Genomic DNA, 21,912 nt, shown 5'->3' with positions numbered 1-21,912 from the left:
AACACTATTTTTTAGTATATTATTTATACAATTTAATACTATATGAAAATGGGAAAGAATGAAATAAAATCTTTCACAATGACAGAATAAGGAGTTTGGTGGACCCTATCCCTGGCAAAACAACAATTTAGTGAAAATTATAAAATACAAAAATTTAAAGTCCTTGGAAGTTGTCTTAGTACACAAAGCAAGTGAGGAAATATTCACTCAAGAAAAGCAACTAAATCTCAGTAAGAATCCAGCAACATATAAAAAGGATCATACACCATTACCAAATGAGCTTTACCCCAGGAACGTAAGGTTGGCTCAATGTACAAAAATTAATCAATGTAATATACCATATTATTAGACTAACGGAAAAAAAAACACATAGATGCAGGAAAAAGCATTTGAGAAAATTCAAACTAGGAATAGAAAGGAAATTCCTTAACAAAGACCATGAAGATCAAATATAAAAAACTTACAACCAATATCATATTTAATGGTGAAAACTGAGTGCTTTCCCCCTAAGGTGAAGAATAAGACAAGGGCATCAATTCTTACCACTTTTATTTGACATTGTACAGTATTAGAAGTTCTAATCAGAACAATTAAGCGACTAAAAGACATAAAAACTTTCAGATTGGAGAGGAAGGAATTATCTCTATTTGCAGATGACTTGATCTTTTTTCTCCCCTGCATTTAGAAAATCCTAAGGAATCCACTAAAAACTATTCTTAAAAAATTTTGTGTTTCAAATGATATCATGAAGAGAGAAAAAGAAAAGCCCACAGAATGGGAGAAAATATATGAAAACTATATATCTGATGAGAGACTTGAATACGAAATACACAAGTAACTCTAGCAAGTCAATAATAAACAGACAAATAATTTAGTTTTAAAATGGGCAATAATTTGAATATTTTTCCAAAGAAGATACAAAAATGGCCAATAAGCACATAAAAAGATATTGAACATCATGTCATTATGGAAATGTGAATCAAAACTACAATGAGATATTACTTCACACCTATTAGTATAGGATGGCTATAATAATAATATAAGAAAGCAAAACAGGTGTTGGCAATGATAGGGAGAAACTGGAACCCTCCATACATTGCTGGCAAAAATGTAAAACAGTTATTTATTTCTTTTTATAAATTTATTTATTTATTTTTGGCTGCATTGGGTCTTTGTTGCTGCGTGTGGGCTTTCTCTAATTTTGGCGAGTGGGGACTACTCTTCATTGCGGTGCACAGGCATCTCACTGAGGTGGTTTATCTTGTTGCAGAGCAGGCGTTCTAAGAGTACAGGCTTCAGTAGTTGTGGCATGCGGGCTCAGTAGTTCTGGCTCAAGGCTCTAGAGCGCAGTTGTGGTGCACGGGCTTAGTTGCTCCACAGCATCTGGGATCTTCCCAGACCAAGGCTCAAACCCGTGTCCACTGCATTGGCAGGTGGATTCTCAACCACTGTGTCGCCAGGAAAGTCCCAACAGTTATTTATCACTCGTCACTTTGAAGATGTTCTTACTTTTACTTCTGACTTTTATTTTTACTGACGGAAAGACTGCTGTTCACCTGATTATTTTACATGTTCAGATAATCGGCCTTTTACTTTTGATAGCTATTATGATTCTTCTCTTTATACTTTATAGTTTTTGTTATGATTTGGATTTGGTTTTACCTTTATGGATCTGCTGTCGGTTTCCATCTAAAACTTATGTTCTTCTTTGAGCTAGTTTTCTTTCAGTTATAATATTACCTCTTCACTAGTACCTTTCCATTTTTTTTTTCTTTTTGGAAATTCAGATATATTTTAAAGCTTGTTATTAGTTACTCTATACTCTTTCATAATTTCCATCTCTTTATCTCTTCTGACTTCTTTGTTCACCCATATATTGAGTGTCTTTTATTTAAATAAATTTATTTACTTATTTATTTAAATTTTTGGCTGCATTGGGTCTTTGTTGCTGCACGCAGGCTTTCTCTAGTTGCGGTGAGCAGGGGCTACTCTTTGTTGTGGTGCACGAGCTTCTCAATGCGGTGGCTTCTCTTGTTGCAGAGCACGGGCTCTAAGCATGCAGGCTTCAGTAGTTGTGGCTCGCGGGCTCTAGAGCACAGGCTCAGAAGTTGTGGCACATGGGCTTAGTTGCTCCGCAGCATGTGGGATCTTTCCAGACCAGGGCTCGAACCCCTGTCCCCTGCATGCGCAGACGGATTCTTAACCACTGCACCATCAGGGAAGTCCCAGAGTGTCTATTTTTTAATTTTCAAAGTCCATGGTCTTCATCTATAGATGTTCTACTTGTAAAAAAAAAAAATGCTGTGAAGGTTCTATTTCTTCTTTTATCTCTTTGAATATTCTCTATATTAAAAACATATATAACTTCATTTTTTTAATCTAAAAGATTTTAATTGAAGTATAGTTGATTTACAATATTATATTGGTTTCAGGTATACAATATAGTGATTAATTTTTTATAGATTATACTCCGTGTAAAGTTATTATCAAATATTGGCTATATTCTCTGTGCTGTACAATATATCCTTGTAGCTTATTTATTTTATATATAGGAGTTTGTGCCTCTTAATTCCCTACCCCTATCTTGCCCCTTCCCCTTCACTCTCCTTACTGGTAACCACTAGTTTGTTCTCTATATCTCTGAGTCTGTTTCGGTTTTGTTATACTCACTCAGTTGTTTTATTTTTAAAATTCCACATATAAGTGATAACATATATTATTTACCTTTCTCTGACTTATCTTACTAAGCATAATACACCATAGGTCCATCCATGTTGTTGCAAATGGCAGAATTTCATTCTTTTTTATGGCTGAGTAATACACACACACACACACACACACACACACACCATACATCTTCTTTATCCATTCATCTGTTGATGAACACTTGGGTTGTTTCTATATCTTGGCTACTGTAAATAATGCTGCTATGAACACTGGGATGCATATATCTTTTTGAATTAGTGTTTTTGTTTCTTTCAGAAATGTAGCCAGCAGTGTAATTGCTGGATCATATGGTAGTTCTAGTTTTAGTTTCCTGAGGAAACTCCATGCTCTTTTCCATAGTGGCTGCACCAATATACATTCCCACCAACAGTGTTCTAGGACTTTTCTTGACATTCCTGCCAACATTTGTTATTTGTAGACTTTTTTTTTTATTTGTAGACTTTCTGATGATAGCCATTCTGCCAGGTGTGAGGTGGTATCTCATTGTGGATATAATTTGCATTTCTCTGATGATTACCAATGTTGAGCATCTTTTCATATGCCTGTTGGTCATCTATGTATGTTCTTTGGAAAAATGTCTATTTGGGTCTTCTGCCCATTTATTAATTGGGTTGTTTGCTTTTTTGATATTGAATTGTATGAGCTGCTTATATATTTTGGATAGTAACCCCTTGTCAGTAATATCATTTGCAAATATTTTCTCCCACTCTTTAGGCTGTCTTTTTGTTTTGTTGATGGTTTCATTTACTGTGTAAAAGCTTTTAAGTTTAATTAGGTCCCAATTGTTTATTTTTGCTTTAGTTTCCTTTGCCTTAGGAGGCAGATCCAAAAAAAAATATTGCTGTAATTTATGTCAAAGAGTGTTCTGCTTATGTTCTCTTCTAGGAGTTTTATGGATTTTGGTCTTACATTCAGGTCTTTAATCCATTTTGTGTTTATTTTTGTACATAGTGTGAGAAAATGCTCTAATTTCATTCTTCTACATGTAGCTATTCAGTTTTCCTAGCACTACTTATTGAAGAGACTGTCTTTTCTCCATTTTATAGTCTTGCCTCCTTTGTCATAGATTAATTGACCAAAAGTATGTGGGTTTATTTCTGGTTTCTCTATTTTGTTCCATTGATCTATGTGTCTTTTCGTGCCACTATCATACTGTTTTGATTCCTGTAGCTTTGTAGGGTAGTCTAAAGTCAGGGAGTGTGATATATCCAGCTTCTTTTTTCTCAAGATTTCTTTGGCTATTCAAGGTCTTTTGTGGTTCCACATAAATTTTAGGATTATTAGTTCTAGTTCTGTGAAAAATTCCATTGATATTTTGATAGGGATTGCATTAAATCTGTAGATTTCTTCAGGCAGTATGGACATTTTAACAATATTATTTCTTCCAATCCACAAACATGGGGTATCTTTCCCATGTTGATAGATTCCCATGTTGATGATTTATTTGTATCATCTTCAATTTCTTTAATCAATCTCTCATAATTTTCAGTATAGGTTTTTCACCTCCTTGGTTAAATTTATTCCTAGGTATCTTATGCTTTTTGATGCAATTGTAAATGGGACTGTTTTCTTGAACTCTTTCTGATAGTTAATTATTAGTGTACAGAAAAACAACAGATTTCTGTATATTAATCTTGTATCTTGCAACTTTACTGAATTCATTTATTAGTTCTAAACAGTTTTTTGGTGGCATTTTTAGGATTTTATATATATAGCACCATGTCAACATGTCATCTGCAAATAGTCAGAGTTAATACTTCTTCCCTTCTTATTTGGATACATTTTATTTCTTGTCTGACTGCTGTGGCTAGAACTTCCAATACTATGTTAAATAGAAGTAATAGGAGTGTGCATCCTTATCTTGATTTTAGAGGAAAAGATTTCAGCTTTTCACTGTTGAGTAAGATGTTGGCTATGGGTTTGTCATAACTGGCCTTTATTACATTGAGGTATGTTCCCTCTATACCCAGTTTGATGAGTTTTTATGATGAATTTTGTCAGATGCTTTTTCTGTATCTATTGAAATGACCATTTGATTTTTATTTTTCCTTTTGTTAATGTGGTGCATCCTATCGATTGATTCGCTGATACTGAACCATCCTTTCATCCCTAGAATAAATTCTACTTGATCATGGTGTATGTTCCTTTTTATATGTTGTTGGATTTGGTTTGCTGATATTTTGTTGAGATTTTTTGCATCTATATCCGTCAAAGATATTGGCCTATAATTTTCTTTTTTGTAGTGTCTTTGCCTGGTTTTGGTACCAGGGCAATGGTGGCCTCATAGAATGAATTTGGGAGTGTTCCCTCCTCTTCAATATTTTTGAAAAGTTTGAGAAGGATAGGTATTAACTCTTCTTTATATGTTTGGTAGAGTTCCCCTATGAAGCCGTCTGTTCCTAGACTTTTGTGTGCTGGGAGTTTTTCTTTTTATTACCAATTCAATTTCACTCCTAGTGATCAGTCTATTCAGATTGTCTATTCTTCCTGGTCCGGTCTTGGAAGATTGTACCTTTTTTTAAAAAATGTATCCATTTCTTCTAGGTTATCCAATTTATTCACATATAACTATTCATAAAATTTTCAATAATTTTTTGTATCTCTGTGATACCAGTTTTAATTTCTCCTCTTTCATCTCTTACTTTGTTTATTTGGGTCCTCTCTGTTTTCTTACTTAGAGGGCCTGGCTAAAAAGGCTTATCAATTTTATTTGGCATTTAAAAAAAATCCGCTCTCAGTTTCATTGATCTTTTCTCTTCTTTTTTTTTTTTTTTTTGGTCTCTATTTTATTTATTTCCTCTCTGATCTTTATTATTCTCTTCCTTCTGCTGACTTTGGACTTTGTTTGTTCTTCTCTTTCTAATTCTTTTAGATGGCAGGTTAGGTTGTTTGATATTTTTCTTGTTTCTTGAGGTAGGCCTGTATCTATAAACTTCCCTCTTAGAACTACTTCCCTCTTAGAACTACATTTTCTGTGTCCCCCAAATTTTGGAAAGTTGTGTTTTTATTTTAAATTACCTCAAGTTATCTTCTGATTTCCTCATTGCCTCACTGGCTTTTTAGTAGTATGTTGTTTCATCTCCACGTGTTTGTGTTTTTCCCGTTTTTCTTCCTGTAGTTGACTTGTAGTTTCATACTGTTGTAGTCATAAAAAATACCTGATATAATTTCTATCCTCTTAAATTTGTTGAGACTTACTTTGTGGCCCAGCATGTGATCTATCCTGGAGAATGTTCCATGTGCACTTGAATGTGTATTCTGCTGTTTTTGGAAGGAATGTCATACAGATACGTATTAAGTCCAACTGGTCTAATGTGTCATTTAAGACTATTGTTTCCGTATTGATTTTCTGTCTGGATGATCTGTCCATTGATGTAAGTTGGGTGTTAAAGTCCCTTGTTATTATTTTATTATTGTCAATTTCTCCCTTCTTGTCTGTTAATATTTGCTTTATATATTTATGTGCTCCTATATTAGGTGTATATATGTTAATGAGTATTACATCCTCTTCTTGTATTGATTCCTTTATCATTATATACTATTCTTCTTTGTCTTGTTATAGACTGTATTAAAGTTTATTTTGTCTAATATGAGTATTGCTACTTCTGCTTTCTTGTCATTTTTATTTGCATGAGATATCTTTCTTCACCCCCTTTCAGTTTGTGTGTCATTAGCTTTTAAGTAAGTCTCTTGTAAGCAGCATATAGACAGGTCTTGTTTTTTTTTAATCCAGTCATCCACCCTATGTCTTTCGATTGGAGCATTTAGTCCATTAACATTTAAAGTGATTATTGATAATTATGTACTTATTACCATTTTGTTACTTGTTCTCTGGTCGTTTTTGTAGTTCTTCTCTGTTCTTTATTCTTCTTTTAGTTTCTCCTTTTGTGGTTTGATGACTTTCTTTAGTGGTATGTTTGTTTTTCTTTCTCTCCAGTTTTTGTGTATCTATTGTAGAGTTTTGATTTGTGGTTACCATGGGGTTCATATATGTTGAACTATAACTATATTTACTTCTTTTAAACTAGAAATCATTTAAATTCAAACACACTGTAAAAGATCTATTTTTGTTTACTCCTCCCAATTTTGTGTTTTTGATGTCATATTTTATACCTTCAGATTTATCCCTTTACTGTTTATTATAGTTTTATTTGATATTAAAATTTTTGTCTTTTAAATTTTGTATTATCTTATTTAAAAATGTGATTGGGGCTTCCCTGGTGGCGCAGTGATTGAGGGTCCGCCTGCCGATGCAGGGGACACGGGTTCGTGCCCCGGTCTGGGAGGATCCCACATGTCGCGGAGCGGCTGGGCCCATGAGCCATGGCCGCTGAGCCTGCGCGTCCGGAGCCTGTGCTCCGCAACGGGAGAGGCCACGACAGTGAGAGGCCTGGGTACAGCAAAAAAAAAAAAAAAAAAAAAAATGTGATTGATCCACAGCCTTTACTACATATTTGTCTTTACCAGTGGGATTTTTCCTTTTCTAAAGATTCTTATTTCTTGTTGTAGCCTTTTCTTTTTCAGCTAGCGAAGACTCTTTAACATTTCTTTTAGCATAGGTTTAGTATTGATGAACTCTTAGCTTTTGCTTGTCTGATAAGTTTTTTACCTCTCCTTCAATTCTAAATAATAATCTTGTGGGTAGAGTATCCTAGGTTTTAGGTTTTTCCCCTTTGAGCACTTTAAATATATCATGCCACTCTCTTCTGGCCTGCAAAGTTTCTGCAGAAAAATTAACTAATAGCCTTATGGGGGTTATCTTGTATATGATTCTTTGTTTTTCTCTTGCTGCGTTTAGAATTCTCTCTTTAACTTTTTCATTTTAATTATGATATGCCTTGGTGTGGGTCTGTTTGGATTCATCTTGCTTGAGACTTTTTTAGCTTCTTCTACTTGGATATCTATTTCCTTCTTCAGGTTTGGGAAGTTTTCAGCCGTAATTTCATCAAGTACATTTTCAACCCCTTTCTCTCTCTCTTCTCCGTCTGGGACCCCTATTATGTGAATGTTAGTATGCTTGGTGTTGCCTCAGAGGTCCCTCATGCTGTTTTCATTTTACAATTTATTTTTCTTTTTGCTGTTCTGATTGAGTGATTTCCATGATTCTATCTTGAGATCACTTCAGTGTTCTTCTATATTACCTAGTCTGCTATTAATTCCTTCTAGTGTGTTTTTCATTATAGTTATAGTATTCTTCAGTTTTGACTGGTTCTATTTTATATTCTCTTGTCTCTTGTTAAAATTCCCACTGTGTTCATTTATTCTTTTCCTTAATTCAGGTAGCATTCTTATTATTAATGCTTTGAACTCTTTATCTAGTAAATTATTTGTTTCATTAGTTGTTTTTTTTTCAGGGGTTTTCTCTTGTTCTTTCACTTGTAATAAATTTCTCTGTCCTCTCATTTTGCTAAACTTTCTCTGTCTCTATGAAATTAGTTGAAACAGTTACCTATTGTGGTCTTGAAATGGTGTCCTTGAATGGGTGTGTCCCTATGCAGTCTGCTTGTATCCAGTGGCTTTGGTGGGAGAGCTGGATTTGATATGAGCATGAATCACACCCTCCCCCACAGGTGTGCTGGCAGCTATCACCTTGGTAGGAGGTGGGGCTAGAGATGGAGGGGATAAAGCCAGAGCCAGGTGTAAGCTGGAGCTTCTCCTCTTCTCAGTGACCAATACTCCCCTATTGTGGGCAGGGTTGGGTCCCAAGTTGCTAACCCACTGCCTCCTCAGGCCCCAGTAGCAGCCACCCTCTCCCCATTCAGATGCTGCTCTGGTTCCAAGCCAGCTCTGTTCCTCACAACTGCACATTCCCCTCGGCCACTGCAGCCCTTCCCCTAGTGTGGCGTTGCGCCGTGGGGTGAGTGGTGTTGGAGTGGACACTCTGTTCAGGCTAGGGCATGCACCAGGGCAGTCACGGGAAACCAGCCAGAGTCCTGGGCAGTTTCAATCTGCTTATACTGCCTCGTTTCAGGAGTAAGCAAGCGTGTATGTGCTCTTCAAGAGCAGAGTCTAGGTTTCTTACAACCCCACTGTCAGTCCCACTGGCTTTCAAACCATCTAAGGGGACTCGTCCTCCTGGTGTCAAACCCCAGGCCTGGGGCACCCAATATGTGGTTCTCACCACTCACTCCCCACAGAAGATCTCTGAGCCCATTTATTACCCCTCTTCTTCTGGTCCTCCCAGGGGTGCTGTTCCCAACCTGATTGCTTTCTTCGTTCCTACCCAATTCCTGTGTGGATCTTTCTTACAGCCATTCAAAATATATTTATTGATTTCCAATAAGTGCCAGAAAATAGAGACAGGGCATGAAAAAATATAAAGTTATTACCCTCAGAACTATGCCCCCTCCCTCTAATATGTAGATATCACTGTAGATATACAGACGATCTAGCGACAGAGTTAGCTCAGATGGTGTTATGTGTTATGAAGAAATATAAAGCAGGGTAAAAGGGATGTGGTGCATCAGGGACTGAGAATTGCTGAAATTATATATAAGGTGGTCAGGGAAGGCTCGATGATAAAGCAGTATTTAGCAGAGACCAGAAGGAAGAAAAGTAGCAGATCATGTGGATAACATGCAGAAGAAGCAGGGTAGCTAGAGGGGACTAAGCTAGGGGGATATTTGTAGTATGTGAGGTCACAGAGTTGATAACAGGAGTGGGGCCAGATTATGTAAGGCCTTCTAGCCCATTTCTAAGCCCTTTATTCTGAGTAAGATGGGAGTCATTGCAGAGTTTGAGGTGAGCAGTGACTGGATCTGACTTTTGTTATAAAAGTATAATTATTTGGCCTTCAGAAGCAAAGAGTGATAGTAGGGCATTATTGGAGTAATCTAGATAAAGGATGATGGTGGTGAAAATGGTAAGAAGTGCCTGGATTCAAGATAAACTTTGAAAGCAAAGCAGCAAATAGGGTTTGCTACTAGTTTGGATATAGGATGTAGAGAGAGAGGAGATTCAAGATTTCCTCCAAGGGTTTTGGTCTGAACAACTGAGAGGATGGTGTTGCCATCACTGAGGTGATGCACACTATGGGAGGAGCACTTTTGGGTGTATTACATAGGAATTGCCTGTGAGATACCCTAGCAGAGATGTTGAGCAGGCAATTAGAAATGTGAGCCTAGACTTTAGAGGGATGTGCTGCACTAGACAGATAAATTTGGGGATTCATTGGCACCTAGATAGCACCTAAAGTCATGATATCAGATTCATGCGCTACCAGGAGTGGGTGTAAATGGGATCAGAAGGGTGAACTCAGCAGCAATTCCATGTTTAGAAGTTGGGACATAAGGAGGGATCAGCAAGAGACTAAGAAGTAGCCAGTGCTTTAGCAGGAGAATCAAGAAAGAAAGGAATCTTGGCAGCCAAGCTAAAAATGTTCAGCAGGAAGGAGGGATAACTATATTAACGCTGCTGATTAATGGTGCTGAGTGAGGAAGAGACAGTCAAATTATGCCACATGGGGGTCACTATAAACCTTTACATGAGCTATCTAAGTGAATGCATTGGGGGCAAAAGCCTGATGAATACAGAGTTAAGAGAGACCTAGAAAGAGAACACAGAGATATCAATTGCAACTAATTCTTTCACAGTGTCTTGCTGTAAGGGAGAACAGAGAAATGGGATTATAGCTGAAGGGGAATGAATCAAATGAGTTAAAGAAAGCTTTTATTTTTTAATGTGGGAGGTATTATAGCTTGTTTGCCTACTGATGAGATATCCAAAAGAGAGGGAGAAACTGATGATGCAGGAGATATGGGGGATAATTGCTATAGGGGCTTGGAATCCACTGCACAGCCAACACAGAAACAGAAGCAGAATATTTGGTGACAGATGAAGGTGGGCTGGGAGATGTATCAGTGGAAGCATTATAGAAACTCTGTGCTCATTACTTCTATTTTCTTAGTGAAATAGGAACCAAATCTTTGGCAGAGAATACACAGTGAGAGGAGGTGCTGAAAGTTAGAGGAGTTGGGACTGGACATAGCACATCTGTCTAGGAGAGTGAAAGCGAGTGGACTAGAGAGGTGTAGTAAAACAGAGAAGTAAAAGCCCCCTTGAAGCTGGTGGATATAAACTTAAACTGAGACTGGTCGGCATAGTTGTGTGTTTTTCGCCAGCCACATTTAGTCACCTGAGTGCTGATTTAATCAGGGCAGTATTTTGCCACATTAGTAAAATGGAGAGAGAGAGGCAAGGGAACTGGAGATATATACCAGCTGAATCTGTGCAACTCTTGGGATGAGTCTACCAGAGCAAGTGAGTTGTAAAGAGCGAGAATGGTGATTGGTGTGGGGGTTGTCTGAAATCAGCTTTTTGGAGGAGGTGTAGTTACTGGTAACATGTTCTAGGGTTCGAAAGTAGATGCTTGATGTAGTATGGAGGACAAGCCACTTGGAAGAATACAGGACAAACACCTGAGAGCACTGGCTACTGAAATTATCATCGGTGTCTGTGCTGCCCACAATGGTAGGCACTAGCACACATGGCCATTTAAATTAATTAAAATTAAATGAAAGGAAAACTTTAGTTCCCAAGTTGCACTAGTCACATTTCAAGTGCTTACTAGCACATGTGTCTAACGGTTACCATATTAGCTAGGGCAGAAAGAGAACATTTCCATCACTGTTCTTCAGTTTATTGGATTGATCTACAAGGATACTGATATTGAGCTCATCAATAATTATGACAAGACTAATTTTGGAAAAAGTGACAGTGAGCCAGGTGATAAAATCTTCAAAGAATGAGTACAAACGAGGATATCTGTCCTAACTCTAGTGGCCCTGACAGGTGTGGGAGAAAAAAATAGTTACTTTGGGGAAGGATAACAGGGAACAATGTGCACAGGAGAGAATCAGGTCTTAGACTAAAAAGGTAAAAGAATCAATCAGAAAAGAGCTGAATATATAGGGATTGGTGGACAGTGGAAGGTTTTGTGAAGGTGAGGAGAATAAGACATTGGATCAGAGTAAGGAATTTACAGGGCTATGTGGGGATGAGTGTCCAGGTGAAGAAAAATGACCTCAATGTCTTGAGCTTCTCAAAGTGACTTAGGTAAAAAAACTTTTTCTGATGGTCTCTTAGGCGGGTCATGTTGTTGAAGTTGTTGGTACTGGTAGCAAGGGATGAGCAGGGTTCTAGTCAATGGTGGTATAAGGGGCGGCAGAAGACAGTCTTCCTAGGAGTCACTGATATGTATGTGTTTATATATGTTCGTTTTTATGATATAGACAATACGTGTGAAATTTTTATAAATTATATATCTTTCTTGAAGTAATTATTTTTCACTTCCCCCATTCCAGTTTTTAAAACAGCTTTAAAATACTATTTCAATATTTTTAAATTTAATATTGCTCAGCCCTTTTATACTATGATTTTCCAAGTCCTGGAGTACTTAGTATTGCTTCATCTCAGTTGATTGAAGTAAGACTTAAATATATTTTTTCTCAAGATGGGTAAGTGCGTAGCCTATTTCCTGGGCTTTTTAATACCTGAGAATGTCCTTCTATTGCCTTTTTATAAGGATGGCATTTTTAAATTATATAATTATTGGGCCTTAGCACTGCTCCTAGAACTCCAGGTGTTGTTCGACTATTTTTCTGGAATACTTTTCTTTTCACAAAAAAGAATTTTGTGGTAAATTGATTACTGCTTCTTATTTAAAATGTTTTCTTTGGAGATTGGTTCAAGATGGTGCAGTAGAAGGACGTGCGCTCACTCCCTCTTGTGAGAGCACCGGAATCACAACTAACTGCTGAAAAATCATGGACGGGAAGACACTGCAACTCACCAAAAAAGATACCCCACATCCAAAGACAATGTAGAAGCCACAAAGAGATGGTAGGAGGGGTGCAATCACAATAAAATCAAATCCCATAACAGCGGGGTGGGTGACTCACAAACTGGAGAACACTTATACCACAGAAGTCCACCCACTGGAGTGAAGGTTCTGAGCCCCACATCATGCTTCCCAACCTGGAGGTCTAGCAATGGGAGGAGGAATTCCCAGAGAATCAGACATTGAAGGCTAGCAGGATTTGACTGCAGGACTTCGACAGGACTGGGGGAAACAGAGACTCCACTCTTGGAGGACACACAGAAAGTAGTGTGCACATTAGGACCCAGGGGGGAAGGAGCAGTGACCCCATATGAGACTGAACAAGACCTGCCTGTTACTGTTGGAAGGTCTCCTGCTGCTACTGTTGGGGGGCAGCAGTGGCTCACCACGGGGACAATGACACTGGCAGAAGAAGTTCTGGGAAGTACTCCTTGGTGAGCCCTCCAGGAGTCTGCCGTTAGCCCTACCAAAGGGCCTGTAGGCTCTGGTGCTGGGTTGCCTCAGGACAAACAACCAACAGGGAGGGAACCCAGCCCCACCCATCAGCAGACAAGTGGATTAAAGTTTTATTGAGCTCTGCCCACAGGATCAACACCCAGCTCTACCCACCAGCAGGGCCTCCCATCAGGAAGCTTGCACAAGTCTCTTAGATAGCCTCATCCACCAGAGGGCAGAGAGCAAAAAGAAGAACTATAATCCAGCAGCCTGTGGAACAAAAACCACATTCACAGAAAGACAGACAAAATGAAAAGGCAGAGGACTATGTACCAGATGAAGGAAAAAGTAAAACCCCAGAAGAACAACTAAATGAAGTGGAGATAGGCAACCTTCCAGAAAAAGAATTCAGAATAATCATAGTGAAGATGATCCAGGACCTCAGAAAAAGAATGGAGGCAAAGATCGAGAAGATGCAAGAAATGTTTAACAAAGACCTAGAAGAATTAAAGGACAAACACCTAGAAGAATTAAAGAACAAACAGAGATGAACAATACAATAACTGAAATGAAAACTACACTGGAAGGAATCTATAGCAGAATAACTGAGGCAGAAGGACAGATAAGTTGACCTGGAAGATAGAATGGTGGAATTCACAGCTGTGGAACAGAATAAAGAAAAAAGAATGAAAAGAAATGAAGACAGCCTAAGATATCTCCGGGACAACATTAAATGCACCCACATTCGCATTATAGGGGTCCCAGAAGGAGAAGAGAGAGAGAAAGGACCCAAGAAAATATTTGAAGAGATTATAGTCGAAAACTTCCCTATCATGGGAAAGGAAATAGCCACTCAAGCCCAGGAAGACAGAGAGTGCCAGGCAGGGTAAACCCAAGGAGAAACACGTCGAGACACATAGTAATCAAACTGACAAAAATTATAGACAAGGAAAAATTATTAAAAGCAGCAAGGGAAAAATGATAAATAACATACAAGGGAACTCCCATAAGGTTAACAGCTGATTTCTCAGCAGAAACTCTACAAGCCAGAAGGGAGTGACATGATATACTTAAAGTGATGAAAGGGAAGAACATACAACCAAGATTACTCTATCCAGCAAGGATCTCATTCAGATTCGATGGAGAAATCAAAAGCTTTACAGACAAGCAAAAGCTAAGAAAATTCAGCACCACAAAACCAGCTCTACAACAAATGCTACAGGAACTTCTCTAAGTGGAAAACACAAGAGAAGAAAAGGACCTACAAAAATGAACCCAAAACAATTAAGAAAATGGTACTAGGAACATACATATCGATAATTACCTTACATGTGAATGGATTAAATGCTCCAACCAAAAGACACAGGCTCGCCGAATGGATACAAAAACAAGAGCCATATATATGGTGTCTACAAGATACCCACTTCAGACCTGAGGACACATACAAACTGAAAGTGAGGGGGTGGAAAAATAAATTCCATGCAAATGGAAATCCAAGGAAAGCTGGAGTAGCAATATTTATATCAGATAAAATAGACATTCCCAAATTAACATTCTTTAAAATAAAGAATGTTATAAGAGGCAAGGAAGGACGCTACATAATGATCAAGGGATCAATCCAAGAAGAAGATATAACAATTATAAATATATATGCACCCAACATAGGAGCACCTCAATACATAAGGCAAATGCTAACAGCTATAAAAGAGGAAATAGACAGTAGCACAATAATAGTGGGGGACTTTTAACACCTCACTTACACCAATGGACAGACCATACAGACAGAAAATTAATAAGTAAAAACAAGCTTTAAATAACACAATAGACCAGATAGATTTAATTGATATTTATAGGACATTCCATATGAAAACAGCAGATTACAGTATCTTCTCAAGGGCACATGGAACATTCTCCAGCATAGGTCACATCTTGGGTCACAAATCAAGCCACAGTAAATTTAAGAAAATTGAAATCATATCAAGCATCTTTTCTGACCACAATGCTATAGGATTAGAAATAAATTACAGGAAAAAAAACATAAAAAATACAAACATATGGAGGCTAAACAATACATTACTAAATAACCAAGAGATCACTGAAGAAACTAAAGAGAAAATCAAAAAATACCTGGAGACAAAGGACAAAGAAAACACAACGACCCAAAACCTATGAGATGCAGCAAAAGCAGTTCTAAGAGGGAAGTTTATAGCAATACAATCCAACCTCAAGAAACAAGAAAAATCTCAAATAAACAATCTAACCTTACACTTAAAGGAACTAGAGAAAGAAGCACAAACAAAACCCAAAGTTAGTAGAAGGAAAGAAATCACAAAGATCAGAGAAGAAATAGAAACAAAGAAAACAATAGCAAAGATCAATAAAACTAAACGCTGGTTCTTTGAGAAGATAAACAAAATTGATAAGCCTTTAGTCAGACTCATCAAGAAAAAGAGGGAGATGACTCAAATCAGTAAAATCAGAAATGAAAAAGGAGAAGTTAAAATGGACACCACAGAAACACAAGCATCATAAGAGACTACTACAAGGAACACCATGCCAATAAAATGGACAACCTGGAAGAAATGGACAAATTCTTAGAACAGTATAACCTTCCAAGACTGAACCAGGAAGAAATAGAAAATATGAACAGACCAATCACAAGCACTGAAATTGAAACTGTGATTAAAAATCTTTCAACAAACAAAAGCCCAGGACCAGATGACTTCACAGGTAAATTCTATCAAACATTTAGAGGAGAGCTAACACCCATCCTTTTCAAACTCTTCCAGAAACTTCAGAGGAAGGAACACTCCCAAACTCATTCTACGAGGCCACCATTACCCTGATACCCAAAAACCAGACAAAGATGTCACAAAGAAAGAAAACTACAGGCCAATATCACTGATGAACATAGATGCAAAAATCCTCAACAAAATACTAGCAAGCAGAATCCAACAACACAGTAAAAGGATCATACACCATGATCAAGCGGGATTTATCCCAGGGATGCATGGATTTGTCAATATATGCAAATCAATCAGTGTGATACACCATATTAACAAACTGAAGAATAAGAACCATATGATCATCTCAATAGATGCAGAAAAAGCTTTTGACAAAATTCAACACCCGTTTATGATAAAAACTCTACAGAAAGTGGGCACAGAGGGAACCTACCTCAATATAATAAAGGCTATATATGACAAACTCACAGCCAACATAGTTCTCAATGGTGAAAAACTGAAAGCATTTCCTCTAAGATCAGGAACAAGACAAGGCTGTCCACTCTCACCACTATTATTCAACATAGTTTTCGAAGTTTTAGCCACAGCAATCAGAGAAGGAAAAGAAATAAAAGGAATACAAATCGGAAAAGAAGAAGTAAAGATGTCACTGTTTGCAGATGACATGATACTATACACAGAGAATCCTAAAGATGCCACCAGAAAACTACTAGAGCTAATCAATGAATTTGGTAACGTTACCGGATACAAAATTAATGCACAGAAATCTCTTGCATTCTTATACATTAACAATGAAAGATCAGAGGGAGAAATTAAGGAAACAATCCCCTTCACCATTGCAACAAAAAGAATTAAATAGCTAGGAATAAACCTATCTAAGGAAGTAAAAGACCTGTACTCAGAAAAGTATAAGACACTGATGAAAGAAATCAAAGATGACACAAACAGATGGAGAGATATACCATGTTCGTGGATTGGAAGAATCAATACTGTCAAAATGATTATTCTACCCAAAGCAATCTACAGATTCAATGTAATCCCTATCAAATTACCAATGGCATTTTTTTTACAGAACTAGAACAAAAAAATCTTAAAATTTGTATGGAGACACAAAAGACCCTGAATTGCCAAAGCAATCTTGAGGGAAAAAAACAGAGCTGGAGGAATCAGACTCTCTGACTTCACACTATACTACAAACCTACAGTAATCAAGACAATATGGTACTGGCAGAAAAACAGAAATACAGATCAATGGAACCGGATAGGAATCCCAGCGATAAACTCACGCACCTATGGTCACCTAATCTATGACACAGTAGGCAAGGATATACAATGGAGAAAAGACAGTCTCTTCAATAAGTGGTGCTAGGAAAACTGGACAGCTACATATAAAAGAATGAAATTAGAACACTTCCTAACACCATACACAAAAATAAACTCCAAATGCTTTGAAGACCTAAATGTAAGGACAGGCACTATAGAACTCTTAGAGGAAAACATAGGCAGAACACTCTATGACATAAGTCACAGCAAGATCCTTTTAGACCCACCTTCTAGAGAAACGGAAATAAAAACAAAAATAAACAAATGGGACCTAATGAAACTTAAAAGTTTTTGCACAGGTAAGGAAACTATAAACAAGACAAAAAGACAACCCTCAGAATGGGAGAAAATATTTGCAAACGAATCAATGGATAAAGGATTAATCTCCAAAATATATAAATAGCTCATGCAGCTCAATATTAAAAAAACAAACAACTGAATCAAAAAATGGGCGGAAGACTCAAACAGACATTTTTCCAAAGAAGGCATGCAGATGGCCAAGAGGCACATGAAAAGCTGCTCAGCATCACTAATTATTAGAGAAATGCAAATCAAAACTACAATGAGGTATCACCTTACACCAGTTAGAATGGGCATCATCAGAAAATTTACAAAGAACAAATGCTGGAGAGGGTGTGGACAAAAGGGAACCGTCTTTCACTGTTGGTGGGAATGTAAGTTGATACAGCCACTATGGAGAACAGTATGGAGGTTCCTTAAAAAACTGAAAACAGCATTACCATATGACCCAGCAATCCCACTCCTGGGCATATACCCAGAGAAAACCATGATTCAAAAAGTCATGTACCACAATGTTCACTGCAGCGCTATTTACAACAGCCAGGTCATGGAAACAACCTAAATGCCCATCGACAGACGAACAGATAAAGAAGATGCTGTACACATATACAATGGAATATTACTCAGCCATAAAAAGGAACAAAATTGGGTCATTTGCAGAGATGCAGATGGACCTAGAGACTGTCATATGGAGTGAAGTAAGTCAGAAAGAGAAAAACAAGTATTGTACATTAATGCATATATGTGGAATCTAGAAAAATGGTACAGATGAACCAGTTTGCAAGGCAGAAAAAGGGACACAGATGTAGAGAACAAACGTATGGACACCAAGGGGGGAAGAGTCAGGGGGTGTGGTGGTGGTGGGATGAATTGGGAGATTGGGATTGACATATATACTCTAATATGTATAAAATAAGTAACTAATAAGAACCTGCTGCATAAAAAAATAAATTAATTAAATTAAAAAAATGTTTTCTTTTATTTGGTCTGCATACCAGTAAGGTATTTTGTCTCTTTTCCAGTCTGTATCTAGAAACAGGTCTCTTAATTAGTTTTGCCTGGAGTGAGCTTGTTCAATATATAGCTGTTCCCTCAACACAGGAAAGACTTTTTTCTGCTATTGCCTTCATTCTAGGTTCTAGCTCTTCATTTTTGTACAGTAGTCCCTCCTCCCCCCACAGCTTCACCTTCTGTGGTTTCAGTTACCTGTTGCCAAGTGCAGTCTGAAAATATTAAATTGAAAATTCCAGAAATAAACAATTCATAAGTTTTAAATTGTGCATCATTCTGAGTAGCATGATGAAATCTCATGGTTTCCCGCTCCATCCTGCCCAAGACGTGAAATAATCACTTTGTCCCACATATCTGGTCTGTTAGTCACTTAGTGGCTGACTTGGTTATCAGATTGACTGTCACGGTATTGCAGCGCTTGTGCCCAATTCACCCTTATTTTACTTAATAATGGCCCCAAAGCACAAGAGTAGTGATGCTAGCAATTCAAATATGCCAAAGAGAAGCCATGAAGTGGCTTCAGCAGAGGTTAGCGTGCTCTTGAATTCTGTTTACCATTCTTCTGTTTTTTTTAGTTAAACTTTTTATTTTAGAATGGTTGTATATTTACAGAAAAACTCTCTGGACAGTATGGCGAGTTCCCACATAGCCCCTTGCTATTTTACTTAACATGCAGCAATTTGAATTCTCTTTACCTAGTTTAGGGTTTTTTTTTCTTTAATAGAGTTTATATTTATTCATATTTTACAAAGGATGCTAGACAGTTCACCAAAATTTTCATCTGTGCCTTTCAGTGAATTATTTTTAGAGTATGCTTTTCCTCTGAGCCCTCTGGATGGTGATATTTTCTTTTAAACATGGTAGTTGTGACAGTAGACTTTTCTTTTGAACCTTGCTCTTTAGAGTCTATACTTTATATTTTAATATTGTTGGTAATTTGAGAACTAAGAGTTTTCTTCTTTTAAGCAGCCGTCAATTGGGAAAACGAATTAGCACTATTAATGTCTTGTAACAAATTATCACAAAATGGGTGACTTAAAACAGCAAAAATGAATTCTGTCCCAGTTCTGAAGGCCAGAAGTCTGAAATCAGTACACTGGCCCGAAAGCAAGGTGTTGGCAGGGCCGTGCTCCCTCTGGAGGCTCTCGGAGAGAACAGTTCCTTGCCTCTTCCAGCTCTGGCGACTGCTGTCATTCTTTGCCTTGTGGTCGCATCATGCCAATTTCTGCTTCTGTCTTCTCATCTCCTTTTCCTCTGTTTACGTGACATCTTCCTCTGCCTCCTTCTTATAAGGATAGCAATTACATTTAGGACCTGCAGGATAATCTCTCCATCTCAAGATCCTTAATTACATCTGCAAAGATTCTTTTTCTTACAAGGTAAAATTCACAGGTTCCAGGAGTTAGGACCTGATATCTTTGGGGAGGGGGCTTTATTCTACCTACCACAGGCATGATCTACTATGATTCAGCAATTCTACACACACACACACATACACACACACACACACACACATTTTTTTTTCTACCAGAAGACACGTAAAAAAAAAAAGTTCATAGCAGCATGACTTGTAATGGTCAGAAACTAGAACATCCATCAACAGTAGAGTGGATGAATAAGCTGTGATAGTTGTGCAGTGGAACACTTTACATCAGTGAGAATGAAACTACGTGCAACAACATGATGACTCTCGCACACAGAATAGGACTGAAAGAAAGCAGATAGAAAAGAGTACGCCCTAGAAGAGTCTACTTATGTAATGTTAAAAATAGGCAAAATTAATCTGTGTGTTAGAACTTAGGATAGTGGTTACCTTGGAGGGGGTAATGACTACAGGAGGGTGAATTGAGGTGATAGTAGGATTCAGGGGTGATAGAAGGATTTTCTGATCTGATCTAAATTCTGAGTGAGAATTCATTGAGCTGTCTACTTTTGATTTGTGAACATTACCAAAACAGGATATTCAGTGAAAAGAAAGCTAACAGTTTTCTTAGGGCCAGGCAGAATCTTCAGGACAATGTCCAGATGACTGGAGCTGGAAGAGGAAGGGGTCCCAATTTCAGGTCAAAGTCAGGCTTTCAAAGTTTGAGATGATAAGAACTTAAGAACTGGTAGGTGAGGTGATGATATTTAGAGGAATGTCAGCTCCCTCACATTCTTGTATAAATGAATATTGTATAAATAAATCAGTTGATAGAAGGGATAGATGGATCAATAGATAAAGCAGACATTTGGTCTGAGTTCAAGGAGTTGGGTCAGTTAAGCCAAGTCGTTTACTCTCAAGAACTACACTGTCCAATATGTGGCCATCAATCACTTGAAATGTGGCTGGTCCAAACAGACATTCTGTACATCAGATTTCAGACACAGTACAAAAAAGAATAATTTATTTGTATGTTGATCATATATTGAAATGATAACCTTTGAATTATTGGGTTAAATAATATCTATTATTAAAATAAATTCCATCTGTTTCTTCTTAAAATACGGCTACTAGAAAATTTTAAATTTATTATATGACTAGCGTTTGTGACTTGCATTCTATTTTTATTGGACAGTAGTGATCTAGACCGTGATAAATCTGCTAGGCAGTTACTAGGCATGCGAGCTATCAGCTACTTACTTTTCTTGCATATGCAAGACTTGGATAGGGCCTGATCGAGTTTGGTCTCATGACAGGAAGAATGAAGTGACTGAAGTTACAACTGAACTATTACAACTGAACTATTATTTCTGAGTTTTCAAGTCTATGGGAAACCTAATTGTTCTAAACAATGAGTTCAAAATTAAGGTACCACTGCTCATCTGGTAGTTACATAATCTCTTAACAGACCCAGTGTCTAGTACCACGTAAGCGGCTTTTTGGGCGATGGTGGTATGACAGAGTGGGCAGAGAACAGGCTTTGGAGTCCGACATTCCTGAATTCAAGCAGGAAGTCTGTAACTTATAGGCTGGGTGGCCTCAGTTCAATGACATAATTTCTCTGGGCCTCAGTTTCCACAGCTATATAATGGGCTTATTAATATCCACCTAGTAGGGTAGGTGTTAGATATGAAGTAATATATAAAGTATACAGTGCATAAATGACACTCAAAATATGGTAGCTGTTGTCATTCTTGAGTTCATTAAGAAGTGTGAGGAAAACACTAAACATTTTATAGGCTTTGATGAGAAAAATTCTAAAGATTTTTCTTTGTACATCCTTATAGTACTTCAGACCAACTCAGGCCATTCCACACCTTTGGTTTCTCTAGCAAATAATGAGGACAAGCTCACACACATGGAAAGCCAGGCCACAGGAAGCCTCCTCTTTCTCACTGTGTACATTTAGCTTCAAGGATGTAATGCCGGGATCACAAAGAATTACTCTGCATTCAAAACACTCAGCAACGTCAATCTGCTCCTTTTAGTACCAGATGCTGGCGGGCCACCCCATCAATCATTCTCACAGTCACCCATCAGCGTGTCATCGCTGTGTCAGAGATATGTTTCGGCAGGCTCGCTGTACGGTACACGTAATCAGCGGAGATGCC

Source organism: Orcinus orca, chromosome 6 (genome assembly GCF_937001465.1).
Source record: "Orcinus orca chromosome 6, mOrcOrc1.1, whole genome shotgun sequence".
Taxonomy (NCBI): Eukaryota; Metazoa; Chordata; class Mammalia; order Artiodactyla; family Delphinidae; genus Orcinus; species Orcinus orca.
This window is presented reverse-complemented; position numbering follows the sequence as displayed.